This window comes from Topomyia yanbarensis, chromosome 2 (genome assembly GCF_030247195.1).
Source record: "Topomyia yanbarensis strain Yona2022 chromosome 2, ASM3024719v1, whole genome shotgun sequence".
NCBI lineage: Eukaryota > Metazoa > Arthropoda > Insecta > Diptera > Culicidae > Topomyia > Topomyia yanbarensis.
In genome coordinates this window covers 358204526-358223047 of record NC_080671.1, presented here as the reverse complement: position 1 = coordinate 358223047, position 18522 = coordinate 358204526, and the positions used below count along the sequence as shown (strand labels likewise).

General features: G+C 39.4%; 1 protein-coding gene across 9 annotated transcripts in view; it reads left to right on the top strand.

Moving 5' to 3' along the window:
• LOC131684319 (uncharacterized) overlaps positions 1 to 18522 on the top strand; it is a 350826-nt gene that overhangs the window by 171978 nt on the left and 160326 nt on the right. The gene's annotated exons all lie outside the window — the stretch shown is intronic.

Sequence of the window (18522 nt, the reverse complement as noted above, 5' to 3'; positions counted from 1 at the left end):
GTAAGTGAAAATAAGAAAAATAATTTAATTATCCACAATTTTGTCGACGACTGCTAGTTAATCCGGATTTGTGGAAGGAAGTAATTAAACTATTAACGAACTGAACATTTTTGTGGAATACTGGTTAAAGTTTTGGTCAGAACATTTTAGTTCCACCTGTTTCCGCTTAGATGGTGCCAACACTAACTTTTAAACTGAGAGACATAGAAATTAGATGTCTTGTACCAAGTTGTAGAACAGGCATTTTGCAGTAATTCTTCCGTACAATTCGATATTCTCTTCTATGAAAAGTTAGTGTTGGCGCCCTCTATGCGGTCACAGGTGAGTCTAAAAATTTCGAACTAAAACATAACTCGTATTATGTACTACAATCCTTCCAATCATACTATTCAGATAATTTTAACCATTGTTTCACCAAAATGTATAATTCGTGGGAATCGAGTATTGATACAAAACCATGCAGTGCTAGGCCCCGTGCAAAAGTGACTCAGACATCACTTCGTTAAAAGTTTAATAACTTCTTGTCAGGGCCGGCGGATAGCGTGGGTAGTATGGGTAGTACTACCCACTCGAAATTTTGGACATTTTCATAAATTTGAAATCTGCCACGTATGTATCTCGGGCACACATTTGAAAATATCGATGCACAACAACTTCATTTACACAAACACACTGCAAGTGATTTAATGTAAATGTAATGCAAGTGTGTGTATTGCGAAAATGAGACAAATCCCTATTCTATTACGCTCACCCTATGCTTACTACCCACACGTGTTAAAAGTGTAACGCCGGCCCTGCTTCTTGTAACAAATCTAGATTGACTAGCAGTCTTCGACAAAGTTGTAGATAATTAAATTATTTTTCTTATTTTCAATTGCCGTGATAATACGATGCATACAGTGACACCTACCGGTGAAAATGCGCGCTAGTGGGTTTTCTCCATGTAAATTGTCGAATAATCCCATACAAACTTCAAGGACGTTGGTCCGGTGGCTAGACTTCTCCGATTTGCTTTTAATTTGGAGTAAGGACTCCTGGTACTAGGAATCGACTCCGCACAGTGGGGCCTAGCTGGACAAAACCCCCAAAAATTAATGTCGATTTTTATATTTTATATTTTCTCCCGAATGTACTATACCTAAAGCTGTATTCGCCAAAGTTTTGAGTCAATCGATTGAAAAATATAAGTGCTACATTTTTTGAACCGGGCAAGGGCTTGTAAATCTGCAAGAATTTGAGTGGCAAAAATTGTTTGTTCATTCTATTTCATCTCGCTTAAATAGGTACTAAAATAATATTTTAACAACACATATAGGCGTTTCTAATAGAAAATCATCTTAGGAATTCAACGGTGTATTTCGATTTGTGAAATAATGAGTATTTAAAAAGTTACCAATGAAGTCAATATAACTATGTTGTTCGACGCGTACTTATTTACATTGAGCGTGTCATCTCTTTATCGGTAAAAGCGTATTGAAGGATCTCATCTAGTACAACTGACGTAGAATTTTTTCGAGTCTCCAAAAATTATATCATCTTGCGCCGTTTTGCGCCGAAGGTTGATATTTGGTCATTTGTAAAATTAGTTTAATTATGGAGACGCATGGTATTTTTTAATTTCATGAAGTTTTGCATTATTATTCACCGGTGGATGTCTTTTTCTGAACACTACCTGTGAATTCAGGGCTTGGGGCGATTTCCTTGATACAAATATAAGTATACCTTATCCGTCTTGCAACTATGGCTCGTGTTTTTGCATTTTCACAGTTATTTGCAGTATATAAAATTTAAATAAATAGAAGCCAACGATGCAAACTAATTGCAACTATTATTATATCTTTCCATGAATCCTAATCCTATTTCTTTGTTAGGTATTGGTCGTTATTGATGACCGATGTAAGGTAAACGCGTGAGTGTGTGAAGTGTTTTCTACTCGATTTTTAGGTATTGGCCAGTGATGCAACATTTAGTTTCAAATGCAAACTCCCTATTGAATCTATCACAATCAACAATCAAATTCATCATTCGTTATCGAGCACTCAGTCAAAATAGAAGTCTTTTGTCATCGGTCCGTACACTCTATAGCGACAAATAGTGTTAATCCGCGTTCAAGGTTATTGGCACACTCTACGCCTAGTTGAGGTTTCATTATTTTTCCCTTCTTTTGTGTTTCTGTTTCTGAGTACCGTTAGCCGGTCAGTGAAGTGAAGCAGTGTTCTTTTAGTAAGTCGTCTGGATACCGTTACATACACAAGCTAAGTATTAGTTTTCGTTTCCCCTTCTTGGTTGTCTTAATAACGTGCACTGGGCAATAGGCCCGTGCAAAAATGACTTCCCCTGACGGCGGTTCATCTCAAGGTGAGATGGACGTCGAAATAAAATCGGCTCCCCGGCTCAAGGTATATCCGAGCTCGGCCACCGGGCCATTTGTGATCTTCTTCCGGACCAAAGAAAAAAAGTGTTTGAATCTGTTGCAGATTTCTCGAGTTCTGACGGATCGGTATTCGGCCGTGACAGAAATATCGAAAATTCGCCCTGATAATCTTCGGGTGGTGGTTAACAGTTCTACTCAGGCAAACGATATTGCTGGCTACGAGCCCTTTACGGGTTTATATTCCAGCTAGCAGGGTTGAAGTCAGTGGGGTCGTTTCCGATTCGAGTCTGAATTGCGAGGACCTGCTAAAATATGGGACCGGCTGTTTCAAAGACCCCATGCTTAAGCCAGTGAAGATACTGGAATGCAAACGTTTGCATTCAGCATCAGTCGCAGCTGACGGCAAGAAAATATACGTCAACTCAGACTCTTATCGGGTGACCTTCGCCGGCTCTGCCCTGCCCAATTACCTCCTCTTTGACAAGGTTCGTCTACCTGTTCGCCTCTTTATGCCGCGGGTCATGAACTGTACTAATTGCAAACAATTGGGACACACAGCCTCCCATTGTAGCAATAAAGCCCGCTGTGGGAAATGCGGTGGGAATCATGCGGATGATTCCTGTGGTAGAGATGTCGAAAAGTGTCTCTACTGTGGGGGAAACCCACATGATCTCCCTTCATGTCCCGCGTACAAACAGCGCGAGGAAAATCTTAAGCGTTCCCTTCAGGGACGCTCTAAGCGATCTTTTGCAGAAATGCTTAAGATAGCTACGCCACCTGTCTCTACGAACATCTTTACCAACTTGTCTACTGACGAAGGCGACTGTGATGAACCCCAGGAGGGAACATCTTCTGCTGTGCCTAGAAGTAGTAGAAAAAGGAAGAACATTTCCTCTTCCAAGCTTCGTCGTAAAGGCCAGAAGGTGTCTCTTCATGGTCCCCCTAAAATAACTACTCAAGGAAGTACTGGTGCAAAACCGAAGCAAGTCGCTCCCGGTCTCAGTAACCTGAGCTCAGAAAAGGAGTTCCCAGCACTTCCAGGAACATCAAAAACCCCAAGTGTTCCCATATCTCAGCCAGAGAAAGAAAACAGTGCTGGCTTAATACATTTCTCTGACATTGTGGACCGTATTCTTACAGCGTTAAACATTTCTGACCCCCTTAAAAGTATCTTGATAAGCTTTCTCCCCGCAGTAAAAACATTCTTGATGCAGTTCACTGCGAAATGGCCCCTCCTTTCAGCGATTGTATCCTTCGATGGCTAATTCATCGAACGAGGTCAAGGATTTAATCACTGTTCTACAGTGGAATTGCAGAAGCATTATCCCGAAAATCGATTCGTTTAAAATCTTACTAAATAATTTGAAATGCGATGCATTTGCCCTATGCGAAACATGGCTCACTTCAGAAATAACCCTACACTTTCACGATTTTAATATTATTCGCTTGGATCGAGAAGACTCTTACGGAGGAGTACTTTTGGGGATCAAAAAGTGCTATCCTTTCAATCGGATCGACCTCCCCTCGACACCAGGCATTGAAGTTGTCGCTTGCCAAACCAGAATTAAAGGCAAAGACCTTTGCATTGCTTCCACCTACATCCCCCCTAGAGCCTCAGTTAGCCACCGACGGCTTTGCGATATTGCGGAACTCCTCCCCGCACCGAGGCTAGTTTTAGGTGACTTCAACTCCCACGGCACGGCATGGGGTTGCCTTCATGACGATAATCGATCTACCCTACTCCATGAGCTTTGCGACAACTTCAATATGACCATTTTGAATACGGGTGAAATGACACGGATTCCTGCCCCTCCAGCGCGTCCGAGCGCCTTAGACCTGTCCCTCTGCTCGACATCGCTGCGGTTAGATTGCATGTGGAAGGTAGTTTCTGATCCCCACGGCAGCGACCATCTGCCAATCGTAATTAATATTGCTAACGGTTCAGGGCCACCGAATACAATCAATGTTTCGTATGACCTCACACGAAATATTGATTGGAAGAGCTACGCGTCCGCGATATCCGAAAAAGTAGAATCGACACAAGAGCTTCCTCCGGAGGAAGAGTACGGGTTCCTGGCTGGCTTGATTCTCGATACCGCGATTCAAGCTCAGACTAAACGCGTACCAGACGCGAATTCACGCGGGAGTCCTCCCAATCCATGGTGGGACAAAGAGTGCTCAGACGTGTACGCGGAGAAGGCCGCTGCGTATAAGACCTTCCGGGACGACGGGCTGCCAGCTAGCTACCGACAGTACGCGATGGCGGAAACGCGCATGAAGAGTTTGATAAAAGCCAAAAAACGTAGCTACTGGCGCCGGTTCGTCGATGGACTAACAAGAGAAACATCGATGAGCACTCTTTGGAGTACGGCCCGACGCTTACGAAACCGAAACAGTACTAATGAGAGCGTGGAATATTCAAACCGTTGGATATTCGATTTTGCCAAGAAGGTTTGTCCGGATTCCGCCCCGGCACAGAAGATTTACCGCGCCGCGTCCCCTCACAATAACGCGAACGAAACACCGTTTTCGATGGTGGAGTTCTCACTTGCTCTCTTATCATGTAACAATAAAGCCCCAGGGCCAGACAGAATCAAATTTAACTTGTTAAAGAATCTGCCAGACTCTGCCAAGAGACGCTTGTTGAATTTATTTAATAAGTTTCTTGAGGGTAATATTGTCCCTCATGACTGGAGGCAAGTGAAGGTCATTGCCATTCAAAAACCAGGAAAACCAGCCTCCGACCACAACTCGTATCGACCGATTGCGATGCTGTCCTGTATCCGAAAGTTGTTCGAGAAAATGATCTTGTTTCGCCTCGATAATTGGGTTGAAGCAAATGGCTTACTGTCAGATACACAATTTGGTTTCCGCAAAGGCAAAGGGACGAACGATTGTCTTGCGTTGCTCTCAACAGAAATTCAAATGGCTTATGCTAGCAAAGAGCAGATGGCATCAGTTTTCCTAGATATAAAGGGGGCTTTTGACTCAGTTTCTATCAAAATTCTTTCTGAGAAGCTGCACCAGCATGGTCTTTCACCGACTCTAAACAACTTTTTGCTAAACTTACTGTCTGAAAAACATATGCATTTTTCGCATGGTGATTTATCGACATCACGAATTAGCTACATGGGTCTTCCCCAGGGCTCATGTCTAAGCCCCCTTCTCTATAACTTTACGTGAATGACATTGACGAATGTCTTGTCAATTCCTGCACGCTAAGGCAGCTTGCAGATGACGGTGTGGTCTCTATTACAGGTCCCAAAGCCGTCGATCTGCAAGGACCATTGCAAGATACCTTGGACAATTTGTCTGCCTGGGCTCTCCAGCTAGGTATCGAGTTCTCCACGGAGAAAACTGAGCTAGTCGTATTTTCAAGGAAGCGTGAACCAGCGCAACTACAGCTTCAATTAATGGGTCAAACTATTGCTCAGGTTTCAACTTTCAAATATCTCGGGGTCTGGTTCGACTCTAAAGGAACCTGGGGATGTCACATTAGGTATCTGAAACAGAAGTGCCAGCAAAGGATCAACTTTCTCCGTACAATAACCGGAACATGGTGGGGTGCCCACCCAGGAGACCTGATCAGGCTGTACCAAACAACAATATTGTCGGTAATGGAGTACGGGAGTTTCTGTTTCCGCTCGCTGCGAACATACATTTCATCAAACTAGAGCGAATCCAATATTGTTGTTTGCGTATTGCTTTGGGTTGCATGCACTCGACACATACGATGAGTTTAGAAGTGCTGGCTGGCGTCCTTCCGCTGAAAAATCGATTTTGGGAACTCTCATATCGATTGCTCATCCGATGCGATATTTTGAACCCGTTAGTAATTGCAAATTTCGAAAGGCTTGTCGAGCTCAATTCTCAAACCCGATTTATGTCCTTGTACTTCGATTACATGGCACAAAATATCAATCCTTCTTCATACTATCCCAACCGTGTCAATCTCTTTCATGCTTCTGATTCAACTGTATTCTTCGACACATCCATGAAAAACGAGATTCGTGGAATCCCGGATCACATACGTCCGCAAGTGATCCCAAGCATCTTTCATAGTAAATTTCGAGAAGTCGACTGCAACAAGATGTTTTACACCGACGGGTCAAGCCTCGACGGCTCCACTGGCTTCGGCATATTCAATCAAAACCTCACCGCCTCATTCAAACTCAATGATCCTGCTTCAGTTTACGTCGCAGAACTTGCTGCTATTCAGTATACCCTTGGGATCATTGATACTTTGCCTACCGATCATTACTTTATTGTCTCGGATAGCCTCAGCTCAATCGAGGCTCTCCGTTCAATGAAACCTAGAAAGCACATTCCATATTTTCTGGGGAAAATCTGGAAGCGCCTGCGTGCTTTGTCTGTAAGATCGTACAAGATTACCTTAGTTTGGGTTCCCTCGCATTGCTCCATTCCAGGTAATGAAGAAGCGGACTCTTTAGCTAAGGCGGGCGCTTTACAAGGTGACATATATGAAAGACCAATTAGCTTCAGCGAATTTTTCAGTATTACTCATCAGAGAACCCTCGAAAGTTGGCAAACTTCATGGAGCAATGGTGAACTGGGAAGGTGGCTACATTCGATAATCCCTAAGGTATCGACGAAACCTTGGTTCAGAGGGATGGATGTGGGTCGGGATTTCATTCGCGTGATGTCTCGGCTCATGTCCAATCACTACACGCTGGACGCACATCTCCGGCGTATTGGGCTCGTGGATAGCGGTATCTGCGCTTGTGGCAACGGTTATCACGAAATCGAACATGTTGTCTGGGCATGCGCCGAGTACTGTTCTGCTAGATCTCAACTATTCGATTCCCTTCGGGCCCTAAGAAGCTCACCCAATGTCCCGGTTCGAGATGTACTAGCAAGCCGCGATATTCTCTACATGTCCCTTATATACAAAATATATATATCCTCAAAACCATCAATATCCAAATTTAAATGCCCCTATCTTTTCTCTTATCATTCCCAGAAGTGCCCTCTTCCGCCTACCGTACCCCAACGATGGTTTGATACGACTCCAAGACGAGACAAAACATCTGTCGAATGAACCAACAACACGAGATCTACAGTACAACATCACACACGCAGCGCGGTGTGTTCCCGATCCGTATCTGAGCCGTACTACGAAATCGTCTGGAGGAACCCCTGCCGGCTCGAGGAAAACCGCCCGGCGTCCCAATACTTGATACATCCGTTCGAATCTGTAATCCTGGCCGTTAATTCCTGATGCCGGAAACTGAAAGTTTATATCTCACCCCCCCCCCCCCCCCCTTCAGCCTTGTCCGCTCTCCCTCCCATGTCTCTGATACACAGATGTATGACTTCATCCCCTTCTCCCCTTGAATATATTCCCAAAACTTAAGTGCTTAGTTTTAGTTGATCAATATTTAATCTCGTTAAGAAATGCCCAACAGTACCACTACTTTAAAATAGCCCTAATTAATTCCCCTTAATCTTGAACCACTCTTTCTAGTTATTTCTAGTTAATAAGCTTGTAAAATGTTCCGCTTAGTTAATAATTAATTTCTCCTACAATCTCCCTTCTAAAAATCATAAAGTGAATTACTATACAAAGAACACACAAAATGACCCGTCCCCCAAATCTTACGAATATTATATTATACCCTCTTTTATATGTATAAGTTAGCTGTAAAGTTTTTTTTTAGTTTCATTATATAAAACAAAATAATATTGAAATGTGTAACCCCCTAGTTTTAAGAAATTCAAAATGTAAAACAATGAAAAAATGGCACCTTTAAGCTAACGCATACGTGCCTTATCAAATAAACAAATTAAAAAAAAACAATCAAATTCAAAAATTCCCTCAAAAATTCACTTCCAAATTGACGAGAGTTTCATGCAAAAACGCTCACGCCTCTATTTCAAAGCATACACAAACAGTGCAAAGTATGCTAAGGATATTTTTGTACGAAAAACCAAGTAAGTACCCATAAGAAGAGATATTCATATCATCATTGGAATTGAAAATCAATTGAAAAGTTTTAAGCGGCTTAGCTGCAGTATGCATCGTATGAGCAAATGTTTATAGAGCAAAGTAGGGCATGATTTTAGATCTTCATCAAAATCAAATAAATCTGTCAACTTTTAATAGCTTTGGCGATAACTATAGAGGAATTCCACAAAGATCCGTCCGAAAATCTTTAAAATCGTGACCGACCATCTTAGATTCCAATGAAACTTTACACGTTTCACCGTCATGCAAGACTAAATATTTTCCACAGGTAATAAGATTATTTAGACTCAAGAGCAACTTTTCAAAAGGGCGTAAACGTTTCTACGTGTATGAATTTCCATTTTTTTGGTCGATCATTGTATTTTATACAGCAAATTTATCTGAGAACGAGTTACAGGGAATGAATACTTCTGTCTGAAAAAAATATACACTGAAAAAAAATGTTGTGTCATTTTTCAAAAAAAAAAAAACAAAAATTTATGATAAAAATTTAAATTGCGAAAAAACCCATTTTTTTTAAATTTTTTATATTTTGTTACCGAAAACCTAAAGAGAAAAGAAACATTTTGAATGTGATTGCATGATGGAGAAAAAATCGGTTAAAAAGTTTTCCTAACAATAACTTCGTACATGTTTTTAAATTTCATACTAATAGACATACAAAATTGTAATTCTATTACAGAATATATTTCTAAGCACCATTTAAAAGCAAAATGCATTTGACAAAAATCTTCCAAAATGCGATAATTTTCGAGATATTTGAAATTTTGCTACTTCAATAACAATTAATTCGTGTAATTATGCTCTTTTTAAAAGTTATTCGCGTTACCCCATCAAAAATGTCAAAAATTTAATGTTTATCGTTTTAAAGACGTATAAGCAACCTTCTTAGTGTATTTGGATCATGGAGAAGCTTTCAATAAAAAAGTTTTCCTAACAACAACTTTTGACATTTTTTTATAATTCTTACTATTTGCAGTCAAAAATACAATTTTCTTTTTGAATATGATTCTAAACGCCATTTTAAATCGAAATGCTCTTAACAAAAATTTTCTAAAATGTAGTAGTTCTCGAGATATTTTAACTTTTGTTTTAACAACACAATTATTTTGTTTTATTACGACCTTTTCATAAGTTAGTCGCGTTTCTCCATCAACAATAATAGGTTTTTCAAAAGGCTCGTAAGCTTTCCTGCATTTTTTTTTTGACATCAAGGCGATATTGTGAAACATTTTAAAGCTACATGAAAACAACCAACACATGATTCAGCTATATAGTTTAATCAACAGACCCTATGGTTGAAATATATTTTGGTTGCTTTCATGTAACTTTCAAATGGTTTACAATATCGCCTTGATGTCAAAAAGAAAGTTGCACGAAAGTTTACGGGCCTTTTTCGCCTATTATTGTTGATGGAGAAACGCGACTAACTTATGAAAAGGTCGTAATAAAACAAAATAATTGTGTTGTTAAAACAAAAGTTAAAATATCTCGAGAACTACTACATTTTAGAAAATTTTTGTTAAGAGCATTTCGATTTAAAATGGTGTTTAGAATCATATTCAAATAGAAAATAGTATTTTTGACTGCAAATAGTAAGAATTATAAAAAATGTCAAAAGTTGTTGTTAGGAAAACTTTTTTATTGAAAGCTTCCCCATGATCCAAATACACTAAAAAGGTTGTTTTTACGTCTTTAAAACGATAAACATTAAATTTTTGACATTTTTTGATGGGGTAATGCGAATAACTTTTAAAAAGAGCATAAATACACGAATTAATTGTTTTTGAAGTACCAGAATTTCAAATATCTCGAAAACAATCGCATTTTGGAAGATTTTTGTTAAATGCATTTTGATTTTAAATGGTGCTTAGAATTATATTCTGTAATAAAATTACAATTTTGTATGTCAATTAGTATGAAATTTAAAAACATGTACGAAGTTATTGTTAGAAAAACTTTTTTACCGATTTTTTCTCCATCATGCAATCACAATCAAAATGTTTTTTTCTCTTTAGGTTTTTGGTAACAAAATATAAAAAGAGTTAAAAAATGGGTTTTTCGCAATTTAAATTTTTATCATAAATTTTTGTTTTTTTGAAAAATGACACAACATTTTTTTCAGTGTATATTTTTTTCGGACAGAAGTATTCATTCCCTGTTACTCGTTCTCAGATAGTTTTTCTGTATAAAATACAGTAAACGAACAAAAAAAATTTGAAATTAATGCACGTAGAAACGTTTGCGCCCTTTTGAAAAATTACTCTTGTATCAAAATATTCCAATTGCCAGAGAATATCATGGAGATTCATATAGCGAACACACCTGCAAAGTTTCGTTCGAATCGACGATGGTCATATTTTGCGGTCGGCCGGTTTCTCATGGAATCCCTCATAGCAATAAATAATCAAGAATTTAAGGCATTCTATCAAACACCTTAAGCAGGCTATCTATCTTTGCTATCTTTTATAACTATCCTAACTGCTTAAATCAGTATATCAGGATTATCTCTTAAGGAGCTATGAAGCTTTACGATGATTTTAACGATGCTATTCAGATTGGACTGAACATCTACAAACAAATGTATAAAAATACATCATATTTATTCACCAGATTTCGATTGATTGGAACCACCCTAGCTAAATCGTTACTAAGGACTACCCTAGGAAACCAAAATGTGTCAGTTGACTTACGAAGTATCTGTTTTGAAAAGTTAATAATATTCACTTTTGCGAAAATTAAAAAAAAAAAAACAAACTTTTGGAGCCACCCTAGGCTGTTTAATTTTCATTTTAGCGTCCTAATTTAATCAAAATCGAGCTCAGCGCACCAAAATTACCCTACCCTAGTAACAATTGTAATTTTATGGCGCTCTTGAAGCCGCTCTTAAAACTTCGATTGCACTTGTAGTGTGCTATAAAACTTCAATTGTTACTTGGGTTAGATGATATTTTCAGTCATTTTAAACTAGTTTTGAGGTTTTGTCCAGCTTTTGTATGGAGTGGATCCACTGTGCTCAGGGGTGGGCCTATCGAGTTTTCAAAAATTCGTTATTTTTCTGGACAGTCCAATGTAGAATGTAGATGTCAGTGTGCAAGATATTATGGAGGCTCTAAACAAACTAGATGCCTCCAAAGGTTCTGGACCTGACGGGATCCCACCCGTATTTATGAAGAACTTAGCGTTGGAACTCACAGCTCCTCTGTTTTGGCTTTTTAACATGTCGCTTGAATCTGGCATTTTCCCCAATTTATGGAAAAGCTCGTACCTGGTACCCATTTTTAAAAGTGGCAAAAAATCTGACATATGTAACTACCGTGGAATTGCCATTATGTCATGTATGCCTAAACTCTTTGAAGCAATCGTTAACGAAAAACTATTCAATCAAATCAAAAACAGAATTACTAACATGCAGCATGGGTTCTTCAAAGGACGTTCAACTAATACAAATTTACTAGAATTCGTTAACTACTCATTGATTGCAATGGAGAATGGAAACTACACTGAAGCTCTTTACACGGACTTTAGCAAGGCATTTGATCGTATCGACATACCCTTGCTATTATTCAAACTGAAAAAAATAGGAATTGAATCAGGTCTTCTCAAATGGCTCAAATCATATTTAACTAACCGTCAACAAATAGTTAGATTTAAAGGGAAGAAATCGAATCCCATTCAAGTCACATCAGGAGTTCCTCAAGGCTCCCATCTAGGCCCTCTTTTGTTCATTTTATTCGTAAACGACATATCATACATTCTCAAAAACATAAAAGTTCTTATCTATGCCGACGACATGAAGCTCTTTTTAGAAATTAGGAACGAACAAGACATAAAGATATTACAGGAAGAAATACATATGTTTTACCTCTGGTGTAACAAAAGCCTTCTGCAAGTAAACGTAAAAAAAATGTAATGCAATAACTTTCAGTAGGAAACGAAATTCACCTGACATTTCAATCACTCTAGGAAATCAAGTGGTACAAAAGTGCGAAAGAGTTAAAGATTTGGGAGTCATTCTAGATTCAAAATTAACATTCATTGACCATTACAACACAATCATCAATAGAGCAAATAACATGCTTGGATTTATAAAGCGTTTTAGTTACAATTTCAATGATCCATATACAATTAAATCATTATACATCTCGTATGTAAGGTCAATACTGGAATATTGTAGCATAGTTTGGTCACCTTTCTCAATCACACATGAAGAAAGAATAGAATCAGTACAAAGGCAATTTTTATTGTTTGCACTTCGCAAAATAGGTTGGACACGATTTCCTCTCCCATCTTATAAAGCTCGCTGTATGCTCATTAACATCCGAACACTAAAAGAGCGCCGAGAATATGCAATGGTTTCATTTCTAAACGATATAATTTCGTGTCGTATTGATTCAGTCGAACTTCTATCTAAACTTAATTTTTATATACCTTCCCGGCAGTTACGAATCCGAAATACATTTATAACAAACAATTATCGTACAAATTATGCCAAGTTTGGACCATTAAATCAGATGATGGCAACTTACAACAAGCACTGCGAAGCTATTGACTTAACAATGACAAAAAGCAAATTAAAAAAATATTTCAATTCTATGCGCTTATAAAGAACATCCTAAAGTAGTGCTATGTAAACCAGATAGTGTTTAGTTTAGTTATTAGTATTTTATGTTTTAAGTGTATACTATATTTTATCGTTGTAACAAAACGGTCTACTCTTGTTTGACGACAATAAATAAATAAGAACGTGAATATTTCTTTTGGCGGGCGTGGGCTTCCTCATCGCAGTCCTCAATATGAATCTATACGTTTAGAATATATTTTCTGGACAGACAGCCTATTTTTGCTAGATACATTAGTTTAACAGTGTAAGTCAGCTAGTGATATAATTGATTAATTGAAATAATAGAAGAGTTTAAAATTTTAACAGAGAGCATGGTGTTGTACTTGGTTTTCAAATTCTGTTACTGTTAAATGACTTTCAATAGATTATGTTTTAATGGGAAGGATGCGAAGATAGTTGCGATAGATACAAATTCATTCGCGAATTATATTGCATGCTCTTGAACCCTGTAATTTAATTGAAATTAAAATTTGTTCAAGAAAAAGGAATGGCGATATATTGGTGCATCCAACGTTCTGTGCTTTCTTTTCATTTGGATTCAACTATAACATTCTGCATATTTAGAATCGGCGCGTTGTTTGTTTTTGAACCGTGCACGGATAAAAAGTGTCCCAAAAATCGTGAATAAAGTGCCATGAATTCTGGAATAATCACGTTTTTACATTACGAAAACAGGATGGTGTTTATGTGACGGACGAAAAAAATGTTCTTAATTGTCTCTTCGACACAGGTTGTATTCGCTGGAGCTGAATAATGTTCACAGATCTCATTCTGGTGATTCGGACTCATGGGTGTTAGCACGAACGTTGGTTTCCACTGAATCGATCAAGTGGGCCGTTGACAGCTTTGCTCCATACAAATCACCCGGAAAAGATGGAATACTTCCCGTGCTACTGCAAAAGGGATGTAACATTCTTAAACATGTCTTGAAAAAGATTATGCTTTCCAGTCTTGCTACCGGGTATATCCCGAAAGCATGGCGAGAAATATTTGTTAGATTTATTTCCAAAGGGGTGCACTCAAGCTATTAAGAAGCCAAGAGTTTTAGGCCTATTAGCTTATGTTCTTTTTTTCTGAAAGCTTTGGAACGGATAATCGATCAAAACATCAGGAACGTTAGTTTAGTTGAATAACCATTGCACAAAATGCAACATGCATATCCGTGTGGGAAATCCATGATCACTCTGCTTCATGATGTTGTTTACAACATTGAAAATGCCTTCTCGCTCAAGCAATCTAGCTTGGGTGTATTCCGAGATGTTGAGGGTACTTTTCACAATGTATCCTTCCAGTCTATTCTGGAAGCGACGCGTGGTCATGGGATATTTGCATGTATCTCGGGTTGGATAAACGCAATGCTTAATAACCGTATTCATTGCTCGTCACTGCACCGGTTGTTCTCAGGGTGGCGTTCTGTCACCTTTGTTATGGAACTTGGTAGCCGACGGCTTGTTGAAGAAACTCAGTGAGCTTGGATTTCCAACCTACGGGTTTGCTGACGATTACCATTCTGCATCGGAACAAACTTTGAGCTAATGCAACAGGCATTAAGGGCTGTCGAACAGTTATGTCGACAAGTTAAATTATCAGTTAACCCAAGCAAAACTTCTATGGTTCTTTTCACGAAGAAGCGAATAGCAACCGGGGTTCGTCCCTTGCAGGTCTCTGATTCTGAGCTACTGTGTGCAGATCAAGTCAAATTCGTTGGAGTTATATTGGATTCCAAACTGAGTTGGTCTGCTCACATTGAGTTCAGAGTCAAGAAAGCGTGCATGACCTTCGGTCAGTGCAGACGAACTTTTGGAAAGACCTGGGGTCTCAAACCTAAATACATCTATTGGATTTACACGACAATTGTACGTCCAATACTGTCATACAGATGCCTTGTGTGGTGGCAGAGGGCAGAGGTGATGACAGTCCAGTCAAAGCTAAACCATCTGCAAAGAATGGCGCTCATGGCGTTGACTGGTGCTTTTAGCACAACTCCGACTGCAGCTCTTGAGGCACTTCTAAATATCAAACCATTACATATACACCTCAAACAAGAAGCACTATCATGTGCATACAGACTGCAGGTTACTGGGCTTTGGAACAGTAACCATGTTTATCTTGCTACCAGTCATACATGATTGTGGTCACAAATGGTTACATAGGGTGAAGATATTCTTGCTTCCAGCGAAATTACACTCACATGTTGTTTTCCTTACAGGACATTCCATGTGAAGTTTCACTCTCGAGAGGAGTGGTTGTCTGGCTATATGGAAAGACAAGAACAAACGCATGTGGTCTGTTACACTGATGGTTCTCTGATGGAGGGACGTACTGGTGCTGGTGTCTACTGTCGTGAAATGAAATTGGAACTATCTCACTCACTAGGTAGATACTGTACTGTATTCCAAGCAGAAATCTTTGCGATTATGTGCGGGGTACAATCGGCCCTTCAACTGAGTTTGTCCGGCAGAGTTATAGCCTTCTGCTCTGATAGTCAGGCTGCAATCAAGGCCCTTAGCTCAGACAAATCACGGTCCAAGCTAGTGATCGGGTGGCGAAACTAAATCGAAGAACTAAGCATTGTCAACACTATCTACCTTGTCCGGGTGCCCGGATATTCCGGTATTAGTGAAATTGAATGGGCTGACGAATTGGCCGGGGCAGGTTCAGCAATTGACGGTTCAGGTTCAGTGATTTCGAAAAATCTCCTACATTTTTCGAAGTTCCACTGTGGCATGCTAACCCGAGTTTTAACCGGCCACTGCAAACGCAATTATCACATGGCAATTATTCAACGCGCTGAGTCGTTTTCATGTGATCTTTGTAATTTCGAGTTTTCGGCCGTCCTTATATAGACGAAAACCATGTTTGGACGACTGAACTCACACTAAAGTTTCTTATCCAATGCAGTAAAGAGCTTTAGGCTTACTCGCAGGCGAGTTGAACTACTTGTGAGTTTAACTTACCTGTAGTTTGTTTTTGTTTTTGTGCTGTCATTGTTCTACTTCCCCACACCTTCTTGTCCTTTCCTTCCGCTCAGGAAATGATGCAAACACACGGCAAGGCACAAATTCCCGACCACATACGGGGAACGTGCCATTTAAGCCAATATGTTCTGATTCCTGAACATGTTTTCTTGGTAGGGAATCTGTAGCTGTAGACGGAAGAAATTGATTTTCATGGCAACCAAGCAGAGTTTGAAGCAATAATTGAATTATTCGGTATCAATTAGTTTTTTTTAGATTTTTGAACAATGACTGCTTGTAGCCCGCATCTCGAGAATATGGGTAATTTTGGAATAATCTAGAAGACTGGGTGCCGGAGCACGATGTTTAGTGCCATTTTGAAATCCGGTATGGCGATTTCCGGTTTATTGAAATTCGCTATAACCCCGTCCATATGGGTATTTTCGGAGTTGACATGCGTGAAGAGCGGCATATGAATAGCCCACATTGGGGCTGTGACCGATTATTTCGTCCGCGTCAGCATGTAGCGCTATACTTTCTTTGGCAAAGTTGTTGTACTCACTTGGGTCTACAACTTAGAGTCATAGGGTATCCAATTAGTTGAAAACTTTGCCGCCAGGGGTCCTATGAAGAAAGAGTAAATAAATTGAACCTCTCGTCGTAAATTCGACTATCATTAAATGGATTCAATGTCAAATATATCAATACACTGATTATTTTGAAAGGTGGTGTCTTCGGGGAATTTGTTAAAAAAGTCCTGAGCTTTTGGATGGTAGAAAGTATATCTCGCAATTGCCCCACCAGGCGGCGCTGGTGGTAATGCAAATATTCAACACATGTTAAAACAATTCTATATCCCAACGTCGTGATTAGATAGAGTCGTACTGTCTTCAGCAAAGTTGCTCGAGAGGTCGAGGATTACCCAATGGTAACAGATTAGTTTGGAATATTCTCACTATGCGGCGCTAGTGAGCGTAGAAGCTTTCAGCATACGGTAGATGATGATATGTCTCAAAAGTCTAATAACTTAGAAAGATGGTGTTTTCGACAAAGTTCTCGAGGAGGTCAAAGGCTACTCGATTATGGATAGACTAAAGTGGGATGTACCCGCCAGGAGGCGCTAGTGATTTTTTTTTCAAATCATGTATCTCGAGATCATGATCATTTGGAAGGGTCTGTCTTTGACAATATTCATAGGCAGGGAGAGCTCTGCCCTACGGCGAACAAATTAATTCAGAACTCTCCCACAAGGCGGCGCTAATGAGAATGAAACTTTCTTAACATTATAGATCTATTTCTAAAGTCTAATAATTTGGGAAAACGCTGTTTTTGGTAAAGTTCTCCAGGAGGTCAAGTGCTGTTTGATGTATAGTAAAATTTCGATTTTACCCACTAGGTGACGCTAGCGAGCACGCATTTTTCCTATCAATGTCTGCATCTCAATATAAAGGCAGTTTAGAAGGGTGGTGTCTTCAGCAAAGTTGCTCCAGAGGTCGAGGTCTACCCAACGGTGATAGATTAGTTTAGAATACTCTCACTATGCGGCGCTAGTGAGCATAGATGCTTTCAGCATCCTCGAGAACTTTGCCGAAAACACCATCTTTTGTATCGATTTTGTTGGTTATTTTCGGCAAATTTGAGACTAAGAGAAACGAAAGCAATGAAATTGAAAGAAGGATAGGTATTCTAGAGCGAATCAGTTATAAACTTAGAACGGAAAACTAGGACTAGGCAGGCTCATGATGATGAGTTATGCTCTACCATAGACCATGCGGTAGACTTGGGTGCAACGCCCAACTCCTACTCTGCAGAAGGCAAAGAATTCTTCACATTTCCTTTCGATCATGTCCATATGAGCCTGCCTAGTCCTAGTTTTCCGTTCTAAGTTTATAACTGATTCGCTCTAGAATACCTATCCGTCTTTCAATTTCATTGCTTTCGTTTCTCTTAATCTCAAATTTGCCGAAAATAACCAACAAAATCGATACAGTAGAACCTTGCGGCAATTAAAACACAGTAACATAACAAACACCATCTTTCTGATTTATTAGACTTTTGTGATATATCATAATCTGCCGTATGCTGAAAGCTTCTACGCTCATTAGCGCCGCATAGTGAGAATATTCCAAACTAATCTGTTACCGTTGGGTAGTCCTCGACCTCTCGAGCAACTTTGCTAAAGACAATACGATTCTATCTAATCACGACGTTGGGATATAGAATTATTTTAAAATGTGTTGAATATTTGCATTAGCACTAGCGCCGCCTGCTGGGGCTATTGCGAGATATACTTTCTACCATCCAGAAGCTCTGGACTTCTTTAACAAATTCTCCGAAGACACCATCTCAAAATAATCAGGGTCTTGATATATTTTAAATTGAATCCATTTAATGATAGTCGAATTTACGACAAGAGGTTTGATTTATTTACTCTTTCTTCATAGCACCCCTGGCGGCAAAGTTCTCAACTAATTGGATACCCTATGACTCTAAGTTGTAGGCCCAAGTGAGTACAACTACTTTGCCAAAGAAAGTATAGCGCTACATGCTGACGCGGACGAAAAAATCGGTCACAGCCCCA